General features: G+C 42.7%; 1 long non-coding RNA gene across 1 annotated transcript; it reads right to left on the reverse strand.

Annotated features, from left to right (window-relative positions):
• Positions 1-1,010: 1,010 nt before the first annotated feature.
• LOC143652998 (uncharacterized) lies at positions 1,011-8,489 on the reverse strand. The gene is made up of 2 exons (XR_013161004.1): positions 8,361-8,489; positions 1,011-1,265 (listed from the first exon to the last, which is right to left on the reverse strand). It is a non-coding gene; the product is annotated as an uncharacterized LOC143652998 (long non-coding RNA).
• Positions 8,490-10,548: the final 2,059 nt, after the last annotated feature.

Consider the following 10,548-nt stretch of genomic DNA (forward strand, 5'->3'; position numbering starts at 1 on the left):
TTCCTCCAGAAATTTTGACCTATCAATGAAGTTTCTAGAAGTCAGATGATTTAGCTAATAATTCGGCTGCCTGAGGGTCAAGACCTGACTTTTCCAAATGCCTTGCAATTCCTTGATTTTGTGAAGAACTGATAGCAAGTTTACCCTCCACAGCCTCCACCATTTACACAAGGAGGGTAAAAAGAATAAAAATAACCCTGAGTTCAGGATGGTGGAAAATATCATTACTGGTAATGAAAATTACAGGAAACCTTGCCGACACTTGCTCCCTCCCCAAAACTAACATGAGAACATGTTTTTTCTTCTGATGCAATAATTAAGTTTGCCCAAGTAAACGTCTCTCATGCATGCCTCAGGGCAGGGGCTAAACGAAGGCTTTAACTAACTGATCAATGTGATCACCTTTGTTTACCGAGCCCTGCCACGCACACAGGCTTCCCTAGTGGATTCAGTGTGAGTAATGGTGTTCTGGAAGGTTCTAGAGAAGGGGTTGTAGATTCCTGAGGCCCAAAACGACTGTATTAGGAAATAGAAGCAGTTTGGGTGACTTCCAGAGCTGGTGGCAGCAGCAGTTCTAAAACCTAGACTCAAAATGAAACCACCAGCTCAAAGTAAATCTCATCAAAGAGCACCTGGGATTAAGATACAGATTCTATCCCTCCTGGGCACTTTCTAGGTGGCAGGTGCTGATTAGGCATTGCACACACATTGGAGAGCTAGACACAGTTTCTACTCTTGCACAGGTGCCATGCTAGTGGGAAACAGATCCTAACTGAAGCATCTCCCAGTAGAGGGGAATGGGTTTGTGGCTTAGTTTCCCATAGGCTATGGCAAATCCCACCCAATGGGTTGGCTTTTGTTACCATCAGAAATCACTGTCCTATGAAGTCAGCCTCACCTGCTCTCACATCAAACAGAGAAATAAATCTCTTTACTTTGGTGAGAAGGTGGGTTTATTGAAGATGCACCACTAAGGAACAGAAGGAAAAAAAAATTCTTTCCAAGACCAGTTCAAAGAGAGAAAGGAGATGTGAGCTTTTATAGTGCAAACAGACAAAGAAATGACAAAGGTCCAGAAGAAAGCAGAAAAAAATGTAAAAACTAAGTAAAAGTCATAGGAGTCATTAAAATTGAATAACGATGACTTGCTTCATTTTGTTCGGTTAGCGTATGCGTTGTCTGGCAGGTCCTTCTCTCTTTGTTGACAACTCAGGCCTTCAATCTTGTAAGAAGGTGCTGATATTGGTTCATATGAGGTTTCGTTCCTGCAAGCGGAACAAGGGAGGATTTTATTACTGTAACAGAAAAGGAGCATAGAGTAAATTTTGTGTTGTTGTTGAGATTAGACCAATAGCAAACTACTTCAACAAGGGCTTTTTCTACTTCCAGTAGCTCAAGGCTGCTTGCTGAAGTGATCATAATAGTTTTCTAGCTACTGAAGACTATACTAAGCATTTTCCAGCTAAAGGATTATATTAAGCATTTCTGCTATCTATTCAGCTACAACAGGAATTTATTTGCTTGCTTCCTCCCAGGGTGGGAAACATTCTGGCTGGTTGGCAATTCTTAGGTTCCTTGGCTCTCTTGTCCTATGACAATGGCCACTCCTTGCTCTTCGGATTCCATTGAGCTTCCATTCCTTGCAGGTGCTTTCCCTCTTTATAAAGGCTCCAGTGACAAGATCACGGCCCTTCCTCATTCAGTTGGCCACATCTTAACTAAAAATAAGATCTTCAAAACAAACATCCTATTTAAAATGGGTTCATACTCACAGGTAAGGGACTAAGCATAAGAACATGTTTTTTCTCGGATACATAATCTCAAGCAACCACACTGTGCTAAGAAAACAGACCAGGAATGGAGGTGAGGAGGGAGGAGCTCGACATCACAGCTGAAAAGCCAAGCAGAGTAAAACTGGAGTGGCAGTGGGGATGGAGGCCATAGATCAGTAGACTGCACCAAGGACAGAAAACTTACTTGATTGTAAAATGTGTGAACAAGCACCAAGGGAAACGTCCAGCCTCCTGAGCTGTCAACGAAACAAGAATGAAAAGCCTCTTAAAGAAGTATTTCTATTCTTTTTCTATTCTTGAAGAATACTCAAGGATGAGCTGCAGGGAATGAAAAATGCTCTACTCTGCACTGCTGGTGGAAGTACAAACAGGCACGACCTTTTTGAGAAGCAATTTGGCATCCTGAGTCTGGCCCAGGTGTATATTTTGACTCATGATTTTCACTTGTGGAAATTTATTCCAAGAAACGATCCAACATCTCAAAGACATCATGCTCAAGGCTATATACTACAGCATGATTTATAAGAGTTGTCAGCAGCAGCAATCCCTCCTCCCACAAGCACACAGAAACAACCTTTCTGAACCCAAATAGGCATGCCTGCCATAGAATACTATTAAACTGTGAAGATGAAATTTGCGAAGAGATTAAAAATCTTAACGAAACAGAAACATTAAACAAGATAGAAAACTTGATTCATTTTGACAGCAGCTGCATAAAATAAAACGGGTTGCATCAGAAAAATAATGGAAAGAAATTTCTAGAAATTCCTTTTTAGTTGTGGCACAACCAAGAACTATTTTTCTCTTTCTTTCTTGTATTTTCTAAATTGTCTATATAGTGAATATTAGCTTACAATGAAAAGAGACTTTTAAAAGAAGAAATATCAATTGCATTTGATTTGCAAAAGAAAGTCATAAATCAATTGCTGTAGTCACTATAAATCAATCAATCAATCAATTAATGTCTGCTGCTGGTCAGGTGATATATCTACCCTACACACGCGCACACGCACACACACACACACACACAACACACCTTCAGCAGAGTGCTAATATGCATGCAGAGTTACTCTGAGATGGTAGGGTAGGACCAGCAGTAAATGGTAGCTTCATCCCCTCTCTCTCATTCCCTCTCTCTCTGGCACACATACACGTATAAACACAATCTAACAGCTCCCACCACTCTGGCCCCAGGGCTGGTCATCACAGAATGGTTGATCTGAAAGGGTCTTTTATGATACTGACAGTAGAAACAAGTTTATGTAATGCTTGAATCTTGTATTAGTTAGCTATTGCTGTGTAACAACTTATCCCCAAATGCAATGCTTTAAAATAACAAACATATTATCTCACAGTTTCCATAACTCAGGAATTGGGGCCCAACTCAACTGGGTGTTTTGGGAGCAATATCTATCACAAAGCTCTTAGGTAGGTGTTGGCTGGAGCTCTGGTCAATCTCAAGACCTGACTGGGGAAGAATCTGCTTTTAAATTCCTTCATGCAGTTGTTAGCAGAATTCAGTGCCTTGCTGGCTATGGCCAGGCATCAGCTCCTTTAGCCATGTGGTCTCCCAACAGGCAGAGCTCTTCCCCCAGAGCAAGGGCTTCCAAAGAGAGAAAACACTAGAAAGCAAGCAAGACAGAAATCATAGTCATTTCACAATCTAATGTTAAAAGAGCCATCCCATCACTTTGGACATTTTCTATTCATTATAAGTAAATTGCTAGGCCCAGTCTACTCTCAAAGGGAAGGGATTAAATTCCAGGATGCAGTGATCATGGGGCTTTTTAAATCTTTGCTCTGAAGATGGATTCAATGCTCACCATTGCTTCTTCTTACTACATTTTGTTCTATTGGGTCTTGAATTGCAGGAATCTGTCTTCTGGTAGATTTTGAGGGGCTCATAGAAGCAGTTAAATCCCTGAGGTCTTGCAAGTTTGAAAACAGAAAAATAATTAAGAAAGCAGGGTCTAGCATCAGACACCTGGGTTCAAATCCTGGTTCTGCCATACCAGGCTATGTGAATTTGCAGAAGTAAATTAATCTCTTTAGGTCCGAGGAACCTTTACAATGTGCCTAGTAATGGCATCTTTTTCATGGGATTATTGAGATAACATATGCAGGTACATCGGGGTCTGGCATTTGGCAAAATTAGCCATCAATAATGTTATTGACACTTAAATGGCAGTTTTATTGGTTTAATTCTTAAATTTGGTTTTATTCTCTGCACATGTTATAGACATTATTATACTGACTTCTGGCTTTGAGTATTTCTTCTGTGAAATCTGCCAGCTACCATAACAGAAATCTCTACCCTCATAACTGAGTCAATTGCTTTAAAACCTGGATGGCCATTGAGTTCTTTCTTGGTTCTTTTTTTTTTTTTCTTTTCTCCATGGGCAGGCACCGGGAATCAAACCTGGGTCCTCTGGCATGGTAGGCGAGCATTCTTGCCTGCTGAGCCACCATGGCCTGCCCTTGAGTTCTTTCTTTATATTTTATTTCCAGGATCTCTATCAGAATTTCTGTCATATTCTGTCATTCTACAACAATTTTCCTAGGTTATGAAAGTTGAGGCAAATTTTGATTTTTTATTTTTGGAAAGTTTCTTCTTTTATATCTTCATTTGTCTATTCTATTTCTTCTGCTGTTTTCAAGGAAAATCAATTATTTCTGTGTTAGACAATATTTGCCTGTCTTTAAATCAATTTACTTCTATGCATTTCAGTCCTTTATTTATTTCAATTTTGTTTTGCTTCATTTTCTCAATTCTGCCCTTCTTATCCTTGCCCATATTTTTGACAGAATCCAGTCTCCTTTTTTATGTCTTTCATGTAATTTCCCCTTCTTTAAATTTTTATTCTTATCCTCATGGGTTTTTATTTTTAATCTCCTGTGATTGTCTAATTGTTCCTTCTTCAAGACCTCAGATCTCTTCTTTTGAACTCTTATTTCAGAGAGGTGATATTTAATTTTATCAATTTCATAGACTTTTCTAACTGATTCATTTGCTTGAATGGTATAATGCTTGTGTTTTCAGCACCTGCTCATTATCTTGCTCTTTTCCATTTTTCCTTTCAATTTTCCACAGAGATACCATGCTAGTTTTTCCTGCTCATTAATTCTCTTTGAAGGAAATTCTTTCTTCTTATTATGGTTGTGCTAAAGAATAGCACATAAATGGGGAGCTTGGCTTTGGCCTGTTGTCCTTGAACATATTCTCATCCAAATTCTTCCCAGGAGATTTGACTGCTTTCTGGGTCAGGAGATCTCCCAGGCTTACAGTGAGGTATCACAATTGCAAATGTGTGGAATTGGTGTGTGTGTGCAGAGAGACAGAGTTGGTGATTTCATGTTTTTTGCTTGTTTGTTTGTTTTGCTGCTGCTACTGACCTAGGTCAGTAACTGGAGCTCTGTTGTTTTGTCCTCCACCCGGTCATCCACATTTTTTCAATGATGTATGTCCACATGGTTTTTTTTTTTTAACCTTGTAGCACTCACAAATACTCCAGGATCCTTGGCCATTGCCCTTCTAAAAGAAGAGTTCATTGATCCTTCAAATTGTGCAACTTATCTTTGGAGAGCTGGGCATGTTTCTTTGCCAATGGTGGTCAAAGACATATCTATTTTCTAGTTCCGTCTAGAAACCTGTGCCATTTGTTTTTTCTCCAAAAAATTTCCCAATGATTTTAGAAGATAGAGTATGGGAGAGGCCCATTCCTCTTCCATCTTAACCTAGAATTTCTACTTCACCCTTTGAAGTAATTCCACATCTGCTCAAGATTGAGGTGTCAAAGAAACCGCACAGTCTGATGTAGAGAAGCAAGAAAGACATTTTAATTAAAGGAAACAAAAGCCCCTAGAACCAGAGAAGTCCACAGGTCTGTTGGGGCCGTAGGTTAATCAGCAGGCAGTTTGTGAACAGAAGGAAGCAAAGTGAGGCTAAGAGATGGGAGAGCCATTCCCCTAAGCTGAAGGGTTTTGATGGACATGAAAAAGAATAAGAGACCCTGGAATAAGCCCCACAGGGCAACACAACGTTGCTGTTTGCAGGCAATAAGTCTCCTGAATAAAGCCTTTCGAGAGGCTTCTATTTAGCCTCTTTAGGGAAAGGCTGGGGTCCCCTAGCCTTTGCAATAATTTCGACATGCCAGATATCAGGACATGAGATTCTGAACAAGGAAAAATAGGGGCAGCCCAGCACATAATTCAGATCCTTTCTGAAAGACAGACAATGAGCTGCAGAATCTCCCTGGGGCAGTATGAGCTGAGCCAGGCCACTAAATCACAGGCTGCTTAAAGAGCTGCCTCTCCAGACAGTAGAGCTGGTGTCCATCCCCACGGCTTTACCTTTTGCATTTCATATCCCAGTTTCTGATTTATCGACCCCTCCATAAGATCCAGAATACTTTTCTCTGCCAATGGTTTTCCATTTGAGCACGCATCAAAATCACCCAGAGGACTTGTTAGAACGTAGCATGCTGGACGCTGCCTCAGAATTTCTGATTCAGTAGGTCTGGGGTGAGACTTGAAGTTCTCAGGTGACACTGCTGCTGCTGGAGGTGGGGGTGAGGGGGGTGCTCTTTTAGATCCACTACGCTGTGCAAACCACAGAACCCAGGCATACACTTTTCTGGAGGAAACTGCCTTTTCTATCTGTGGAGAAAGACAGGATTGGTGCAGGGAAGAACTCCATGCTTGATGAAGTTGGAGGTAGCAAGAGCCTATCCACATGTCTGAACCCCAGATTAAGAGAGGTATGACTAAGCGTCAACTGTGACACAGTAGTTAAACCTGAAGCTGGTGCTGTCGGGGCTTTAGAGAGAGTTGGAAGGGGGTGTGAGAAGTTTGGGGGGATTGTGTTAGGGGGTGCAGAGAGTACAAAGGAAAAGAGGCATTGGTAATGGACCACCTGGAAGTAATGTACAATATAGTAAGAGAAAGTAAGTCAGGAGCAGGGAGCGTTGCTATCTTCTTCCTTCAAAAACAGTACAGTAGGAAGTCTGCTAAATGTCAGCAATTCCATTTGCTCACCTTTGATATTGGTCAGCTGAGCCTGGAAGGAGCTTAGGTGAACTCAGAAAGCTTGCTCAAGGTTATTGCCCTTGCTTTGCTCACCCACTATACTTGTCTGTTCATGCAGTTCCTTGCCCTGATCTGTTTGGCTCAGATCTGTGCACAGCCCCCACCCCCACATAATGTGAAGTTCTTTGTGGACCAGGTCCTGTTCTTTAAAGCAGAGGATGCTCAGCTCTGCTAAAAGGGAGGGTGGCTCTGCCTTTCTTGAAGGAAGACAACATTAAAAGGATTGGGGAGGAGTCTGGGAGACCTGATTCTGAGCCCTCACATATGGCTCTCTTCCACCAAGAAGTTTTTAGATTTGATGATACATAAAGCACAGGGAGTCTCTTCTCCATTAAGCATCTAGAGTGCAACTCTGCCACCATAATTTCAAGGTTGTTCAGACTTGCACCAATTGATGCTGGTATTTTTAAAATGCAATCAAGCCTACAGTAGGATGCTATATCACACCCGCTAGGGAGGTTAGAATTTAAAAGATGAACAATAACAAGTGTGGCGAGGATGTGGGGCAACTAGAACCCTCGTGCCTTGCCAGTGGGAATGTAGAATGGTGCAGCTGCTCTGGAAAACAGTCTAGCAAGTCCTCAGAAAGTTAAACATAGAGTGACCACATGACCCAACAATTCCACTCTTAGGTACAGGCCCCAAAGAAATGAAAACATGTCTGTGGAATGACTTGTACACAAATATTCATAGAAGCATTATTCATAACAGTCAAAAAGGTGGAAGCAACAAAAAGGTCCATCAACTGATGAATGGATGAATACAATGGAATGGAACTCATCCTTGAGAAGGAATGAAGTTATGACGCATGCTATAGCATGGACGGCGCTTGAAAATATTATGTTAAGTGAAAGAAGCCAGACATGAAAGACCTCATGTTGTCTGATTCCATTTATATGAAATGTCCAGAATAGACAAATGCATAGAGACCGAAAATAGTTTAGTTATGCTGTGGGCTGGGGGGAGTGGAGAATGGGGAGTGACAGCAAATGGGATTGGGGTTTCTTTGAGAAGTGCTGGAAATGTTCTGGAATTAGAGTGGTGAAGGTTTCACAACTTTGCAATACACTAAAAAGCAATGGATTATACATTTTTTAGGATGAATTTTATGGTTATGGGAATTATATCTCAATTAAACATATGTAAGATGTCAAAAATGCAATGAAGCAGCTTATGATCTCAGGAATCAAATAGAGGGAAATGAGTTGTTTTTTTCTTTTAGTTCACGTGCAGCTGATGTATGTTCCTTTTACAGAGCCCCTCGTTTGGGTGTTGCACTTCGTCTCTGTTGCAGATTCCTCTGTAGAAGAATGTGAGGCTAAGAGTAGCATTTGAGGGTGATTCTCTTGCAAACTGTGTTTGGTATGGTTTGGGGCAATGAGAAGCTATAGGCAGTAAAAGCAATCAAAGAGAAATTTGCAAGAAGAGAAAGCAGCAAGGTCTTATTGGGGACTTTGCTATGATAACAGAATAGCTGGGCACCTGGAAATGAGGTCCTGAGTTGTCTGAGGCATCTGCTGGCCAACACAAGGCCCAGGGGAATCTGCCCAGATCCATCCCCAGCGTTGACAGTACCCTCAGCCTATTAGTTGAAGTTAGTGTACCAGCTAAACCCATTGGCCATTGTGACGTCACAGTGACGTCACAGTGTAGCAAGGAATAAAGGTTTCCAAGCCTTTCCAACCATTGTCCCCCTTTTTCTACCTGTAGTAGCCAGTCTTCAGAGATGGCTCCTGAATGAACTCTACCTTCCAATAATCATGTCTTCATCTAATCACTCCCACCTTGAATCTGGGCCAACTCTAGGTAATCAATAAAATGCAATGAAGTAACACAGAGTGATGTCCAGTGCTAGGTGATAAAAAGCCTTGTGGTTTGCACCTCTCTACCTAGGGTAGGCTGACAGATAAGAAGGCCAACCATCCCTGGCCACTATGTCATGAGAAAGCCCAAGTGAGCCACACAGAGTAGCCACGTGTAGAGATGCTTGGCCAACCCCCAGCTGACCCAGCCAAGTTGAGGTTTCCAGTGACCCCAGCCCCAGATGACATCAGACTGCAAATACAGGAAAGACAGCCAGCTGAGCCCAGTCACTCACAGAACCATGGGAGATAATCATAAAGCATTTTGAGTTGCTAAGCTATGTGGCCAGGGCCAAGATCATGGAACAGTAGAATGCGTGACATTGAGAGGGGCAGCTATCGACATTGTTGGCATTTGGGCCCAGCATTTTCAGACTGGCCATCATATTCAGGGGTCTCCAGGAGTCGCACTGGTGGTCCTCTCCTGTGTTGCCCCCAAAATGACCTAAGGTCACCCTTGAGATGATTAAGGCAAACAGATTATGTTTGTTCCACATATTTAGACAGAAATGGATAACTGAACCATTAACATTAACCCAAGAAGCCACATGAGGACCACTTTTTTGGCAGACACTGACCAGGGTAAGAAAGAGCTGTCCCTCCTGGACCCCCAGTGGCTTTAGCAGTTTCCCTATTGATACTTGTCCTCTCTGCATATCTCTCTTGCCCCAGCCAGCTTTTCTGAGCAGAGATACCAACCAGCTCTTCTGAGCAGAGCCCACTGAGTTCGCCTACTTCCGGCTATTAATTTCCCTGGCAACCTCAAGGAACTTGTGCAAGGCCCAGGGCCCCACCCTTGCCTTCTTTGTGAGTCCGCCTTCCTCCACTCCAGGGCTCTGAGATGCCAGCTGCTACCTGTCTCAGGTGTGTGGAGACTGCGCTGAGGAATCCTGGGAGAGAGCTGGACAAAGAAGAGGCTGGAGGACTCGGCACTGAGCAAGCACTGCCCCATCAGACTGGAACCCAGCACATACTCTGGCACTCCCTGCCTGTTGATTTGGGATTCTGCGTATTTTATATTTTATTACCAGTGGCCCTGATCCTAGGCTGCAAATACATGTTTACGCTGGCAACAGGGGGCAGCATTTCCTGAGGTGAATTTCAGGGAGGAAATTCAGATTTCAGAGGTTGATTCTCTTTGTAGGCTGTCAGTTTTCTCCTCCACGCTTGGACCAGGGTTCAACCAGAGCTTGAACCTTGGGATAAAGTTTCCAGTCTTAAGCCCACACCTGGCCCTTTTGGAAGATACATTAGCTCACATCATAGATGAAGCACAACCCCCACAGTAGGCACTGGAAGGTTCCTTGTTGGGGTGACGAGTGCGTGTCTCCCTGAATTTCATGGCCAGGATCACAGAAAGGGAGAATGTGACATTGAAGGGGTCAGCCATCAACATCACTGGCATTTGGGCCCAGTATTTCCACACTGGCCTTCTCATTCAGGTCTCCAGGAGTGTCACCAAGGGTCCTCATCTGTGTTGGCAACCTAAGACCATTCTTGAAATAGTTAAGGCCTAGAGGAGGTAAGGTAAGGGCTTGGGCAAAAATGGCAAATGCAAACCAAATAGTAACACATTCCATTAAAAATATCAGCCAAATCATTAACTCATTAAATACACACCCCTGAATGATTAGTATATTTAGGAAAAACAAGATTATTTTTCATCTTTCAACTGGCTACAATTTGTCAAGTAGCCTTGCTGTGGGTTGGGATCTAATGCACAGCTTTCCCTTGACTTGTGGTCCCTGTGGAGTGCTGTCCTGGCACAGAGCAGCTCAGTGACAGGCAGGGAGATGCCAGTGGGGCTG

Source organism: Tamandua tetradactyla, chromosome 13 (genome assembly GCF_023851605.1).
Source record: "Tamandua tetradactyla isolate mTamTet1 chromosome 13, mTamTet1.pri, whole genome shotgun sequence".
Taxonomy (NCBI): Eukaryota; Metazoa; Chordata; class Mammalia; order Pilosa; family Myrmecophagidae; genus Tamandua; species Tamandua tetradactyla.